We start from the raw sequence: 16,200 nt of genomic DNA, 5'->3' as shown, positions 1-16,200 counted from the left end.
AAATATAAAGAATGTCATGCATTGTGATTGACTTTTGGTTTATATTTCTCTGTTTATATTTCTCTGACAATACCACATGCAGAGCTGAGGATTCTTTGAGTAAATTTTAAAAGTCGTAGAATAAATTATTAGTACATTCAAGAATTTAGTAAAACTTGGAAAAGTATAGTGATAGATGAAAGTATGATTTTATGACAAGGACATTTGTGTTTTCACCAGTACTTTAAAGGAAAATGGCACAAATAGAAAATTGCATAAATTATATTTGCCTAATGGTACATCTATGATTTGCATGTCTGTGCTAGAAAAAGGGAAAACCTTTTGATGCAAGGACATTCTTAAAATGTTGTTTTGAAATTAATGAGCAGCTTATTATTTGAACATTGCAGGTTATATGCAGTTATTCAAATGTAACTCAGCAAAGAACTTTTTCAAAGAGAAACTTATTTTTGCAGCAGTAGAGCCAAATCAAATATTTTCACCAATAGAAGCAAAGACAAAGCGAAAATGCTGCAAAAATACAAACTTTGAATATCCTCCTAGTATAAAATTTGTTAAACAGACTGATAAAAGAACTGCTTGTATGTTAACGACTTTTAAAACCATCCATGTGCATTGATTGAAGGAAAACCTGTAAATGTAAAACCTGGTCTTGTCTTTGATTACAATAATGCAAAGAAAGGTACAGTTCCTTAAGGAAACATTTAGGTGGCAGAAAAAAATCAACAATTAATTTGTGGTGCAACAGTTGTAAATGTATATTTATGTATCCTAGCAATGGATTACTTATAAGCTTTCCATGTTAAAATTTAGGGAATTAATTATTGATTATTTACCAGTGAAAAAATGCTGTGAGTACGAATTACTCAAAAAACATTCACTTTGTAGAAGCTTATCTAGCCTTGTATTGGCAAGAAGCAGATGCAAGAAATATAGAGAATGATACTAAAAAACTACCTGAAAAAATGGTGCCAGCATGGCCACAAATGTGTAATGATGTTTTGTGCACTCTGCATAAATTAGCCACCTTTGTGTAGAAAATGCTTTTTTAAAAATTCACAAATATATAAGAACTGCTTTTAATTTACTGAGATGAATACATTTGTTGATTGCTGTAATAATTTTAATTGGTATAACTATTAGTAATATTTATATTTGGGTAGTACTAACTAGATTTAGTCAATTAACTAGATTTAGTCCATTTTTGACTTTTTATTAATTTTATGAGTAAAAAGAGTGATAAAAGTAATTAGATCCATTTGTACCACCAGTGGTACAATCAGCTCAAAGGGACAGTCATACATGCACCACTGGTGGTTCAAGCTGGCAGGAACATGTTAAGTGTATCACACAAAGGTAGGTTAAGCTCCCTAGGGTGTTCTTTTGGCTTTAGTTTGTTTCTAGCTCAGTGTCAAGCACCTAGCAAAGACTCAACAGATTTTATCAATTGAGTGGGAAAATATACTTTACCAAATATCAGTGCACCAAAATTCTTTAAACCACTGGTTTTAGAAATACTACTTAAACTATCTTAAATAAAAAGCAAAACAAATAAACAAAAAAGAAACAAAAATTTTGACTCACATATGTGAATAATCAACAGAGTTCCGGTGGCTTCATCCAGCTACTTAAAAAGAGGCTGGCAGAGATGCTTCCTTGTTTCTTAGTTCTTCTCTCTCTTGGGTAGGCTTCATTCTCAGACAGGCTCACACCCCCTGGGAGGCAATATGGTCATCAGTAGAGTCAGATTTATCATCTGTCAGCTGAATAACACTCACAGGGGGAAAATCTCCTTCTCAATAATAATAGGCAAAATGAATTGAGCCACATGCTTAGTCCTGGTATCCATGACTGCGCTGGAATGATGGACTGAGACAGCAAAGACTGGGTTTGCAAATAGATATCAGGGAGCATTACTCGAAAAGGACATGGTAGGTGGGACAGTAAGTGCCCACCAAATTCCCTGCACCACTTCGTTAACATAACTTCAATTGTGCACAGACTTGTCTTTTTTTTTTAATAAAGGATTTTCTTTAAAGAGAAAAAAAAGCAAACCATAAAAAGGGTAGAAGTAATACAAATTTCAAAAAACCAGATAGTAAGAAATCACTAGTTGATAGATTACATATTGTCATCTTAGAAGTCGCTGTTCAAGTTACAAAATTAAAGCCTACAAAGTGGACATTTAAACAGAGACTGCAAACTGTTCTGTTCAGTGATCCAACAAAAACTTAGTAATATGGTTACCTGTTTTACACACTTAAACATACATGCTGTTGTATCCTTTAGAGCACTTTCTTTTCCTCTTTTTTATAATAACAATTACACATTTTAGATTTTATTACTCCTACAGTTCTTATTAGTTTGTTTGAAGAGAGTAAAACCAAATGTAGCAACGCAAAATGGAGTCAGTTGAAACAAAAATAAACATAGTATACGATGTAAAAACAAAATACAAGGTGATCAACAATGGCTACTATAATGCCTCTTGCTGTCTTCAAAAGAATTGCCCATATCTTAAAGAGGGTAACATTAAACATACCAAAACAGAACAAAACAGATCATAAGGAAACAATTTTAAGGAACACTGATTTCAAAGCAAGTCCACTGAAGATCTTCACCGTCTTATTGTCTCTAGTTTTATTCCAAATAGTTGTCCCCATCTTCACACACAATGAATACATACTGAACATTATAGAACTAATCTGATCATAACAGGATGATGAAGGCTTTTTAGGTCTTCAAGACCTGACATTGGGGAATTCAATAATGACTGCCATAATGTCCCTCATTCTCTTCATAGTAGCTGTCCTTATCTTTATGTACGCTGAAATTGAACATAAGAGACTAGACTAATATCACTCTGAACAGTGAATAATAGTTTTGCTAGATTTTATATCATAATGTAACAGAATTAGCATTGGATTTCTTAGTGTCTCTTCTTCAGAGTATCTGTTTGTTACATCGTGCATTATATAATCCCACAGACTTGTCTTATTGCTAAGGTTGAATGTGGTTTGTTCCTCAGGGGTTCATGCATTGGCAGCTTGGTCCGCCATGTGGTGACATTTAGAAGTGGTAGGACCTTTTAAGTGAGGGACCTAGTGGGAAGTGAGTAAGTCACTGAAGACACTGTTCTCAGAAGGAATTGATGCTGTTCTTGTGGGACCGTGATTAGTTCTCATGAGAGGTTTATTAGGAAAGAATGAGCCTGAGTTTTTCTGGAACTCTGGCTTTCTGTTTCACCATGTGATCTCTCTCTCCCATAATCTCCCACCATGAGGACACCTGCCACAAAGCCCTCACGAAAGCCAATGCCAACATCATGCTCTTTTGATTTTTCAGCCTCCTAAACTTTAAAAAAATCATCTTTTCCTTACTTTAAAGTAACCAATCTCATGTATTTCATGATAGTAACAGAAAATATACTAATACACTTGCTCCATGGGATACACTTAGAATTCCAAATTGTCTCCTGTTACTGGAAGAACCTTCATGTTTATTTCCTCAGCATCTTTAAAGAATTTTGCAGGACACACTTTGGTGACTGCATCTGTGCTTGCTCTTCAGGTCCTGACTTTAAAGTGCATTTCTTGGGGTGCTCAGGCTCTAGATTTTTCCTATCCTCACCCCCAGAACCACAGCTCAGATTTTGATTTGAGATAATCTATTGTGGAGGACCACTTGGACAACTTTCCTTGAATAAAGAGCAGTTATCTCCACTTTGGGTAAACCTGGCCCTATCTGCATGTACTGATACGTACAGAGCTGGCTAAGCCGTATCTTTTCCCCTGCAGTTAGATTTAAGCAATGCAAGTAGGGCTGACTGAGGCACTGAGGAGTAATCCTTGAAGCCAGTTGACAGTTGCTGTTTCCCTACCCTGTGGCTCCCAAAATCATGGTTGAACCAGGTGGGACAAAGAGCCACCGCTCCATGTTGCCAACTGGGATCAAACCTTGAGATAATAGGCTAGAAAAGTTTACATATCAGGACTGAAGTGCGAGCCCCAAAATATTAGATGCTACCTCAGTTGTGTTATGCAGATTGGTCTTTCTGCATGTCCTTTTTTCTGCATATTGCAGAGGTGCTTTCAGATTCATAGTACTCATATTTCCCACCATTCTCACACTCACTCATCTTCAAGCCACTCCCTTCTTCATGAATTAATAAAACCTGGGTTGGGCCTTGGGTCACGGCCTTTGTTTGAAGAATCACTATCTTGGCTGGGTGTAGGACCCCCATGGCAACCCATAACTATAAATATGTCTTAGTGTCTTTATTTTTGCCACTGGAAGTGGTAGATTAGAATTATAAATGTCCCAGACTGGGACGAGGTCCAGGAAGGGCTCTCTTAATTTCTTCCCCTCATCTTTTCCCAGTTTCTTCACTTGAATCTCTTCCCTGTTCGTTATTCCCCGTTAGAATAAAAATCACTTCTGATTTTAAGTTAACTCCCTCCTGAATTAAGGATTTGGAGACTGTCTCTAGATTTTTCTACAATTATATTCTTTGTCTTCTGTGTTTAGACTATAGAATTCAAAACATCATTATTAATGACATTTCAAGTCTGTTTTGGTTATTGGTCCAAATGTTGTCTTCTAACAGCCACAGAATCTCTCTACTGGTAATATAAACAGAACTTATAAACAGAACTCATCCACTGTGAGATGTTCTTTTGGAGCCAAGTATAAATATGTTGGGAGTGATTGTAGATTGTAAAAGAATCTGTGTGGAATTTGTTTTGCAGTAACTGATGTCCATATCTGCTAATTCAGAAGTCTTGCCTTTGTGCAGCTAGCTGTTTGTATTCATTACTATTGAGGTTTCTTCAGCTGAAACAGAAAAATGCCATTTAAATAATAGAAGCTCTAGTTTTTCAACAGGCTCAGTGAGTTAAAGACTTAAAGATACGATAATTAAGAAGTTTTCAGCATCTTGCTTTAATATTTTAGACTGCATTGATGCTGCGTTTTTGTCATGATTTCAGAAGGTTAATTATGATTGTGCCTTACTACTTGGGTACTTTTGAGAAATCTCATGCCCACTGGATTCATGTTCTCTTCTCTCTCAGCACAGTGCTGGACTTCTTTTCTATGGGACTGAGTTCTGACCAATGGAATATGGGGACAAATTGTATGAAGGGCTCAAAGACACCGATGATGGCAGAAGTATAGACAAAAGCTCAAGTCTACAGTTGCATAACTGTGTAGAGCCAAGCACATCCTCTCTCCCTCATGGCAGGAGACTACAGTGCACAGGAAAAGTAGGTCTTCCCATTCAGAGTGACGATATTTTAATGTATGTCAACAGGTCGCCTACCCTGATGGACACAACAGGTGCTAATATTTTGTCACTTGCCCTTTTCAATCCTCTTCTCTTCTCAGAATGTGAAAAATCAACATTCATGGTATATTTACTTAATGCCAGGCAATACCCAAAGTCATAGGAAATCAAGAAGAAAGAAGACATGGTGCCTCCTGCAGGAACTTGAAATTTGCCCAAGGAACTTGGGGTACTTTCTGTGAATAAGCAAATGGGCAAACAATTATAAGGCAGTATCTTTGTGGTGCTTGTTAAAGATATGAATGAAGTGATGGGCAGGGAGGATTGTGAAAGATTCCCAAAGCAGGTGAGACTAGGACTAGACAGAGAGGTTCCCCCACCCAATCCACAGGGGACAGGTGCACTCACTCTCCCCATCTAAGCCAGAGGAAGCTGGCTACTCTGTCTTTTGCAGCTGAGAAGGTCAACAGCTTCAGGTGTAGGAACTTGAAAAATTCTTGTGAGAAAGGATTGTTAGGATTTTTTCCCCTTGGCTCCATTCCACAAGTACCCTGCAGGAGGTAGGTTGGAAAAAAACACTGTGTAAGGTGATATTTAAAAGAGGGAGTTAATTTTCTTTCTGTCTAGTCTTTCAAAGCTTATGAAGTTGCAAGCTAAGTTTATTTGGGTCTCTCCCCAGTGTTTTCTTAATGTTCTAAGTGTTATTTTTTCTTCCATCTTTGCATTCCACAACAGCACACCTCCATGCTGGTATGAGCCAGTGAATTTTCATTTACCTTTATCAGCATCTGACCCTCAAGTTGCTGCTTTGTTGGCCAAGCCATTTATTCCTTTTCATTGTGTCCTACAAAGTTCACTGTGAGAGGCAGGAGCTGAGTTCATCGTGATTCTGATGTGATCAGCATCTTATTTGATTTATGATGTGCAATCTAAACTCTGCTGTCACTGGATATATTTTGTCATTTAGAAAAAGGAAAGTAAAAATTTGTATTTCCATAGATCAGAATTTGGGCAAAATTAGCTTCAAGCACACAATTTGGGTCTTAACAGGACTCAAGTTAAGATGTCTTTGTGATTTTTCATGGTTGACTCATTATACGTGGTTGGGCCAGTCCAAAATTTAACTACTGAGTAGACACAGCATAAAATAAAAATGCCTCTCTGCCTGAATTTTCCTGTAACAAATCAAATTAGATTTACACCTGTGCTTTTGTAAATTGTGGGATCTAGGAATTAATTAATAGAATTTAATTGCCTACTTCCCATCTCTATTGCTTCAAATGTATATAAAATGTGTAAAGAAATAACAGCAGTATGGAATATGATCAAAAGACGTGATTCCTGGTCTCTAAGTCCTACCACAATGATCGGTAGCCTGAGTCATGATTCCCAAAATGTCCACTTGCTAATCGTTGGAACCTGTAAAATTGTGACATTGTATGGGAAGAAAGACTTCCCATACAATGGGAATTCGGGATTGAGTTAAGGATCTAGAGATGGGGAGATGATCCTGAATCAACTGGATAGGCCCCATGTGCCCCCAGGGGTTCGGAGAAGAGAGACACAGAAGAAGGCAGCAGAGAAAAAGGCAGTGTGACAACTGAAGCAGAGACTGGAGTGCGTACGGCCACAGAGCACTGGTGCCTCTAGAAGCAGAGGGAAATGAGGAATGTATCCTTCCTTGGAGTGTCCAGAAAGAATCCGCCCTACTTGACATCAGACTGATTCTGGATTTCTTACCTCCAGAAATGTAAGAAGACACATTCGTTGTTTTAAGTCACTAAGCTTGTAGAAATTTGATATGGTGGCATTAGGAAACAAACACAGCAAATATGAGGAATCTAAGCCACAGTCTCCAATCCTGTTTTTGGACCAACCTAACCAGCCTTTTTAAAAAAATTCATGGTCTGCAGTGTGTACCTAGTGCTTTGTGTGGCTTATTAGACTCACCAGATTACATCATAAGTCACTGTGTAATTGTCCTGAGCTCTGTCACTTTTTCTGAAGATCCAAACTCAGTGCTGTCACAGTAGTCACCTACATGGGGCCAGCCAAGCCCTTGCTTTGCATCTGGATGTGTCTTATGAGTTGAGGGGGTGACCATCTCCAAGTGGAAGAGATGGTTGAGGAAGAGAAAAGGAAGCATGGTGAAGATGTCTGGGGTCATGATGCAGGGATGAGCACAGGATCAGGCAGCAGCACCTGCGTCTTCCTGGTCCTGATTATGTCTTGGGCTGACTCCAGAGGAGCTGCAGGTACAGGTTGCATGTTATGCCTCAAGAATTCTGGGATGTGAGACACAAGCGTGCCCTGCCCCAGTGACAAAGTGGGACCCGAGCAACACACAGAGGCTTCTCACAGCCCAGATCTGGCACAGTGAAAGGCCAACATCACCACCTGGCACCTGCACAAAGAAGCACAGATTGGGGACACCTCTGGCCACTGTCATTGGTCCTCACATTGATAGAGGGTCCCATGGAAAAGGTAAGGGACAGTTAACATCCAACAGAAGCCATGAAAAGGTCATTGGGAACATAGGCCTGAGTCTCGTGACACTGTAAGAAGTGACTGATGGAGAGTCTGCTGCAAAGACATAGTGATGAGGAAGGAAGAACCTGTCTCAGGCGGATGGGAGCACAAGTCAGAAAAATAAAAGTTTTTAGTGATGATTCCACCTTCTTTGGGTCCACAGGCTGGTGAAGTCAGGATTCTTTAGGTGACAATTTAGTTATGGCTTTGAGATTTATTGATTTAGTCATAGAAATGGGCTGACGTGCTCAAGTGTTTCTAGACCAAGATGAGTAAGAAGCAACGGAAAAGCAAAGCATTGAGCTCAGCTGGGTGTTGATTTCACCCACTGTTTGTGGTTTGGATCTGGAATGTCCCCTGGAAGTCTCACATGTTCAAACATGAGGCTTCTGGAAGGAGATTGGATTACAGAGGTGCTGGAATCATCAATGAGATTAGTCCACTGAAGAATTCAGAGCTGAATGTACTTTTGGAAGTGGGGCCTGGTCAGAGGAGGCCGATCATTGAGAGTGTGACCTGGAAGGGCATCTCCCTGCAAGGCTTTTCACAACAGCCATGATGTAAGCAGCTCTCCTCCTCCGTTCTCCTCTGCTGTGCAATTTTTGCCTTGGAGCTGGTGGATCACGGCCTGAAAATATGAGCCAGTGTAAATCCTCCTTTAAGTTGTAGGTGTCACGTATTGTGTCACAGTGATTAGGAAGTGACTAGGCTGTCTGCCAATTTGCCTTGTGCATGATGAACCCCTGCTGCTGGTGTGCATGAAAGTCAGGCTTCAGGTGTGACAAAGTCCTCATCTTCTTGCTGACTGTAGTTTCCCCCAGTCCTTAGCATAGCAATTAACACAAGGAGGGCCTCCATGGAAATTCATGGAATCTGTATGGTAGTTAAGTCAAAGAGACATGTTACTGGCCCTTTACTTTCACTTTTGTCTTTTCCCTCCTAGTACTGTGAGGTGTATCATGTTATCCCACCAGCAAGCCAAGTTCATCTTCTTCAGTGAGAATTTCATCACATGACTTCGCCATGACATGGAAATCATGTCAGTTATTGTATATGGTTAACAGGGCCAGAAAAAAAAAAGAGGGTGACAGAGGAGATTATTTTCCAGTGCCTTAGCTTTCAAAGATGATACCTGGCTAGGTCCTCTTGCAGAGCTCTCAACTTTCTGTAACTTTGCCAATGAGCTTAGTCTAGGTTCAAGGAGGACTTGGAGCTTCACTGGGAGTCTGATGGGAACACAGAGCTCTGAGTACTGTATCATACTACACACTTTGTCAGGGACACAGGAAAATAGAAGCAGGGTGAGAGTATGGCCATCCGTAGGTATTCACAGAGGATTGGTCCAGGTAATCCTTTCCCAGCCTGCCGACACCAAAATCTGAACATGCTTCAGCCCCTTACAGAAAATGGTATAGTATTTGTATATAATCTGCCCTGCATAATTTAAATCTTTCTAGATTACTTATAAAACCTAATACAGTAGAAATGCTATATAGATATTGTTCTGTATAATTTAGGGAATAATGTACATGTTCAGTACACATGCAGATTTTTTCCCTGGATGTTTTCTGTCTGAGATCAGATGAAGCCACAGCTGCAGGACTCATGGATAGAGACTGCCAGCTGCATGGACCTCTCAGACAGGTGTGAGCATCACCAAATACCTGTCCTTACTGCTATTGTGGGATTTTTTTTTTTTTTCAGTATTGAGGATTGAACCCAGGGCCTTTGCACTGAGATACATCCCCAGTCCATTTGTTATTTTTAAATTTTGAGACAAGGTCTTGCTGAGTCACTAAATTGCACATAATGGGCTTGTACTTCTCATTCTCCTGCCTCAGTCTCCCTGACTTGGGCATTATTGATCTATATAGCCAATAATTATTATTGGCCCACCTTCTATTGAAGGATTTTAATAATTTGTGCTGCAAAACTCCCTCACAACCTGCAATTGAAGAGTTCCGTCTTGTAAAGCTAAGGAGGAGCTTAGCTCAAAGGACTGGGCCAGTATTCCATGTGACGCTGCCAAGTGCAATGAACAAGACATCAGTCCCTTTGCTAGGAGACGCGAAACAAGAACAGGCGGGCAGGCCTTGAACATTTTAATTACCTCTTCCTGAACAATAAAAGGGGAATCAGATCTTCCTCCTGCAGTTGCTCATTATTTCATTCCCATAAATAACCTTGAACTCTTACCTTAAGACGTAAGCCTTAGGCTTTTGCTTTCATCTGTGTTCAAGTTCCAACGATTCTGTTTTAGAAGAAAATGAACAGAGCTTTCCTTTGGTTGAGATGCAAATATTGGAACCAAAGGATATTAAAGCCTTGTTGCTTTCTTGAAAGATTTTTAAGGGCTTTAAGATGCCTCCTGGAAAGGATGACTAAAGGTATTACAGTATCCTAGATAGGATCATGGAACCAAACAAGAATATAAGCTAAAAATCTGAGGAAATGTAATTAGCTTCGAACTTTATAATAATAATCTATCATATTGCTTTGTGAGTAATGTACTATACTATTGTAAGATGTTTGCTCAACATGAGACCGGTCTTTACCATTTTTCTGTAAATCAAAAAATAAGATTATTTAAAAGAATACTTCCTGATCTTATTGGTGATTCTGAAGATTAATTCTGTGGCAAGAGCAGCTCCAATAAAAAACCCGGGCATCCCAGTTAGGGCTAAATCAAGATGGTATACAAAATGGTGATATACAAAATACCACAAAATGGTATACAAAATAGTACATACCCAAGTCCAAATGAATTCCTTGGACTCTAACCACAGAGAAATTCTAGTTCTTTACCATGCATTTCAGAGATGCAAATGAAAAATAATCTTTTTATGGGAAATATATGCATTAACCTAGGAAAGGAGAGGCATCAAAGAATATTTTAGGAATGAGTCCTCTGTGTGTGTGTGTGTGTGTGTGTGTGTGTGTGTGTGTAGTCTTTGGCCTCCACTATGTTTTCTTATTTTCCAGTGGGAATTCTCTGGCTTTTCTTGCCTACCACCATGTCTCTTCCCCTCTCTGGCTACATCTCATCTTTCTGTCCTGTCACCGTTGCATGCCCACAGCTTGTAGTCTGGCTTTCTTCTCTTCATTTATCTACTTCCTTATTGATTGCACAAAACACTAACCAAGTTACAGCTCTACCTTCTAACCCAGTGATGGTGAACCTTTTAGAGTTTTCAGAGATAGAAAGAACCTGCTGCGGCACATGTGCCATAGGTTCACCACCACTTGTCCTAACCTCTTCCTCGAGGTTATATCCACCATTTTACTTGATAGTTCTTTCTGAGTATCGGATACACATCTGACAAACATTCACCTCTTGGCTCCCAAGAAAGTTCAAATTCATAAGAAGCAGGAAAATCCTACTGCATCAATATTTTGCTGTCCCTTAACTCTGTGCTCCCAAGGATAAATAGAAAAAATCATCATTGGGGGGAGATAATGTTCTTTAAAATTGAAAATAGGGAGGGATATAAATATGTTGAAAGCTGACTGAAATCGCAAACTATTTGTGTTTTTATTTATTAATAATACATGTAATGAGTATGTTATGGTTTATAACTGGGTGTCCCTCCAAAGCCTCATGTACTCAGAGGTGGGGCTTTGTGGATGGTGATTGGATTATTGGGGTGCTACATCTGGTGTGGTGTTGGAAGTTAGGTCAGAAAGGGAAGGTCAATGGATATATGACCTGGAAGTGTTTATCTCCTTGCACCATTTCGTTCCATCAGCTTCCTATGTGCCATAGAGGTGAGCTTCTCCCACCAGACTTTTCTACCATACTGCTTCTCCCTGGAGGCCACTGACCACCTTAGGTGGTCACTTTCTAAACATCTTCTAAAATGTGATCCAAAATAAACCCGTTCTCCTTTAAATTGTACGTGTTGGGCACTTTTGTCCCGCCAGTGAAGAAAATGACTGAGACAGAGTGCTTCTTTTGTGCAAGGTACTATTTTAAATTCTTCATAGCGTTTGATCTTTGCAGTGTTCTTAAAAGTAGGTATTATAATCCCATTTTCATATTAGAAAATGGAGACACAGAGAAGTTAAGTAACCAACCCATGTCCCAAAATTAGTTGGTAACAGTTAAGATTGGAACCCAGACAGCCAAATAAAGCCTATGGAGCCACAATGGAAATTCAGTGCCGTTCCCCAGCTGAGGAATACATGCAGATGCAAACGATATTCCACACTTTGTATCCCAGGACAGAGTGTGGCTTTTAACTGAAAAGTCTATGGAAATCTCATGCTAAGTGAGTCAGAAGCAAAGGAATGAACTGGGTTCTGTTACACATAAACACGTCAGAGACACTCTTTGTAAAAGAAACATTTGTGGATTCGATTTAAAAATAAGTTTTAAGTTCATCATCAGAACAGAGGATGGTATGAGCTGAGCACTGCTTCTGCAGAGATGGTGGACAGCGAGAAAGTGCTTAGAGAGCTGACCACCGGGAGAGCCTAACGGAAAGGTGTGCCGCCCACACCTTTCTACTCAGCGCAGGGCCTTGGAGGAAGGGATTTCTCCAGTGAGCCCAGCCTTCCAGGTTTGCACCTCAAGTCACTTATACCATGAGGGCTCAGACTTGTAATTCTGCCCAGCTGTCCATACAAAAGTGCAGGACAACTGCTTACCCACAGGCGCCGACCCTTACTGACTCCTTCAGACACAGACATTGAGTCTCTGGATGATAGATGGATTCTCTTTCTTCCTTCCTTCCTTCCTTCCTTCCTTCCTTCCTTCCTTCCTTCCTTCCTTCCTTCCCTCCTTTCTTCCTTCCTTCTTTCCTTCTTTCTTTCCTTCCTTTTTTTTTTGTGTGTGGTATTGAAAATTGAAATCTAGGACCATCCCACTGAGCTACACCTTCACCCCTTTTTAAAATTTAATTTTTAAAAATTTTGAGATAGGGTCTTGCTAAGTCTCTAAAACTGCCCTATCTGGGGTCCAGCTTGCAATCCTCCTGCCTCAGCCTACCAGAGTGTTGGAATTACAGGCTGGCCACTGTATTTTAAAAGCTGGTCATATGTAAGTCTCAAGAAATAAAAGACTCGCTTAGAAAACAAAGTTGGGAAATCCAAGTCAGCTGTTGAAAAGCACTCATTTTCATAAATACGTTATTGAAACTGTTATTTTCAGAAAATGCCCACTTTCTGTCACAAAAAATAATTAATGAAAAAATCTTGTTTTTCTTCCAAACATATTGTATTATTCAGTTAACAAAAAGCAAAAATTTCTCAAGAATCTGTTTTCATTAAAATTTTTTCAAAGTCTTTTTTTTTAGTATTTTTAAAGGATAAATTTTTCATAAATATTACAGACTATGCTTTTAGAATATTTCTCTCCCCAAAGTATACCAGTAAACATTTTGCTAAAACATATCCTGAAATATACTTACCAAAGAATAAAACTTATGCAGGACTGTGTATGGTCTATTGAGCTCTGAAACAAAAACATCCCTCTTATCTTGCCTTTATTATTCATTATTTATCATCTTATTTAAATAAAATGATACTTTTTTCCTGCTTTTGAATAAAACAATGATTTTTTTAAACAAAGTTAACTATCCAGTCCGAATGTTAGTGCTCATCTAAACTCAGTTTCCCCTTATCTTTCTATATCCTCTAATAAGTAAACTATAAAACTTAGTGTGTAAATAGGCAGTAAATATATTATTAAAAGATGTAAAGAGAGCAATAAAACAACACAAGGTGGTGCCTTGAGAGTTTTTTTTCTTTGCAGAGGCAATAAGAGATGTGACAAATTTTTCTTATTTAATTGCTAATTTAATATTGAAGATTAACAAAGACTAGTTCGTTGTTTTAAAATAGAAACAAGAAGCTCAGATTTCATGGAGCTAAGTCTTGTTTGCTTTAATTGAGTTTATCTATTTAGGGGCTAAATGAAAAGATTGTTTCATTCCTTGGTTTATGCCCTGAAAAGTGCTTCCTTTTAAAGGCAGAATCTTAGTTTAAAAAAAAAAAAAACAAAAAAAGCCAAACAGTTCATTCACTTGGAAGCCTAAAAATGAATTCCGTGACAGCCACCACCTATATGCATACATTTTGTCTGGGATATACAAAAGTGACAAGGTGGTGGCCCTGAAAGGGCTCTTCTAACTGTCTCTGAACTTCCTTGCCCTGCAGCAGCAATCCTGTAGCTCCTAAAAACTGTCTGTTAGACAAACGTACTTTCTTTTTCAAAAGAAGAGCAGAGCAGTTACTTACATCTTAGGGTTCCACGGTGGTGCCTTGTCTTTCTGTCCCTCAAGCCTCTGCCTGGCCGCTGATCCTTCACCCTGGCTTGACAGCTGGTTTCATCTGCAAGCCGGGGTGGAATGCGTGGTCTTGAACTTGCTGTTCTTTTCCGTTTTCGGAGGGCCAGCGGCCTGATCATTTCCATGGTAACCAAGAGGAAGTGGCTGGCCTACCAGTTTCATCAGCCACACAGCAGGACAGAACCTGCTGAACATCTTTCAGAGCTCTGAACTGGGTTGTTTCCAGAAAAAAAAAAAAAAAACAAAAACCACAGAGGAGACCGCTGCTGTATGCTGACCCCAAAGGGCTGACACAAATGGAAGAAATTTTACTTTAGCAGGAAATTAAATGGGTTAAAAGTAGACTCTCAAGACTCCTTGATGCTTTCAATCCCATGACTCCTTCCACTTTTTCTGGCCTGATGAATGGTTACTTATGCTAAGTGCCCATGCTAGTGTGAAAAGAACCTGCTCTTGTTCCAAAAACAAAATGAACTCATTTCAACTTCAAAGATGTATTTCTGTCCTCTGTCTGTTTTTTAGTTCATTTGTTTTTGAAGGTTAAAAGCCACAAAGCAAGAAGGTTGAAAAAAATATTCTGTATACATTAATCCAGTTGGGCAGCTGTTATATAACTATTGTAAATTAGATGACTTAAAAATACATTTATTTCTCAACATTTTCAAGACTTTGAAATCCCAGATCAAGGCTCCAGAAGATTTGCTGTCAGCCAGGCGCTTATGCTGCTGAGCTAAATCCCTGGCCCATAAATATGCTGTCTAGAGGGCCCATTTCATAGACAGTACCTCCTAGCTGTGTCCTCACGTGGTAGAAAGGAGAGAACTTTGGTCTTTTCAGTGCCTTTTAAGGGCACTAATACCATTTGTGAGAGCTCTACCCTTGTGACCTAATCACCTTCCCCAATTTTCCACAGAGGAGATTAGGCTTTGACTTGTGAATTTTGGGGAGTCAGAAACATCCAACCTTTAGTAGATAATACAGACTTATTTGTAAATGTGAACTAAATTATATGGATAATAGAGATGGAGAATAGTCTTGTTACCTAAAAACACAAGGAGATTAAAGCAACTTATGTATTATCAGTTGGATATTGAATATCCAATACTCTGTAGAAAAGAGCACCTCACTAGGGAAATTCGTTCATTTATTCATTCATATATTCTTCATCTAGTGAATCCTTACCACACATGTATTGTGCCAGGAGATTTAAAGGACGGGACTTAAGTGTCATGGCTCTTGTCTTCATGCAAGTTTTCTTGCAAAAAGGATGATTGTATAAGCTCACTACAGAAACTGTATGGAGAAAGGTAAATATACAATTTATGGATGTTTCCAAGAAGGTGGGGCTTTTCTTTTGCTAAGGAGATTAGAGAAGTCTTTCCTCTCGCGGCATTTGACACGGGCCCTAAAGCATGGCTAGGATTTGAATGGGTCAGATATAGGGGAAAAGGGCAAAAATGCCTCATGGAGTGATTCTGCTCAGATAGCGCTGACACACATAGTTTTCTAGGTGGACCAGGGGATCAAGGAACTCAAGTAATTAAGGGAATCACTGGAACAAAGGTTTGGAGATGGGAGAGTCCCAAGTCTAGTTAGTGTTTAGAAAGTTAGTGAATCATGATCAGGATCAAGGAAATTGAGAACAGAGTGTTTTTTCTAGTTCATGTGTAGTTTTTCCAGGGATACAAGAAAAGAAAAATATGGATCTTGGTTCAATCCTGATTCTGCTAAACTTTTGCATAATATTTAAACTTTATGAGCCTCATTTTTCTTATCTGTAGAGTGGAGGTGATAATATTTTCTGAAAAGTTGAGGTGAAGACCCTGTGAGATAATATGTGCAGACTAATGAGGATGAGAGAAGGAAAGACTGGCCCGCCATACACCAAATACCTCAAGTTTCTGGAACAATTACACTAATATAAGGGTCTGGTATACTCAAATCTTTGTTCCAGCACCTTTCCTTCCTCTACTTCCAAGGCTGGAGAACTACAGTGCTCGACTTACCAGGGTGTCTTGTAGCTGGGGCTCCAGACTTGATTTAGATATTATTAATCACTTGTGCTTACTTTGAAACTGAATCTTTGGAGAGAAGACCACG

The 16,200-nt window shown here is 39.2% G+C and overlaps 1 protein-coding gene across 3 annotated transcripts in view; it reads right to left on the bottom strand.

The window, feature by feature from the left end:
• The window catches only part of Epcip (exosomal polycystin 1 interacting protein), a 32,161-nt gene extending 17,759 nt beyond the window's left edge, over window positions 1–14,402 (bottom strand). Inside the window, exons 1-3 of one of the 3 annotated variants that reach the window (XM_063252501.1) lie at window positions 14,051–14,378; window positions 10,010–10,064; window positions 1,585–1,715 (exon numbers count right to left, since the gene is read on the bottom strand). The gene's annotated coding sequence lies outside the window, so the exon portion shown is untranslated. Of the gene's footprint in view, window positions 1–1,584; window positions 1,716–10,009; window positions 10,065–14,050 lie in introns of all 3 variants that reach the window. The other 2 variants (XM_063252500.1, XM_005002487.4) reach the window with 2 other exon arrangements.
• Window positions 14,403–16,200: the final 1,798 nt, after the last annotated feature.

This window comes from Cavia porcellus, unplaced genomic scaffold (assembly GCF_034190915.1).
Source record: "Cavia porcellus strain 051 isolate PalLab524CR breed Dunkin Hartley unplaced genomic scaffold, mCavPor4.1 scaffold_7, whole genome shotgun sequence".
In the NCBI taxonomy this organism is placed as follows: Eukaryota; Metazoa; Chordata; class Mammalia; order Rodentia; family Caviidae; genus Cavia; species Cavia porcellus.
The sequence above is the reverse complement of the archived record's forward strand: the minus strand, read 5'-3'. Positions and strand labels throughout refer to the sequence as shown.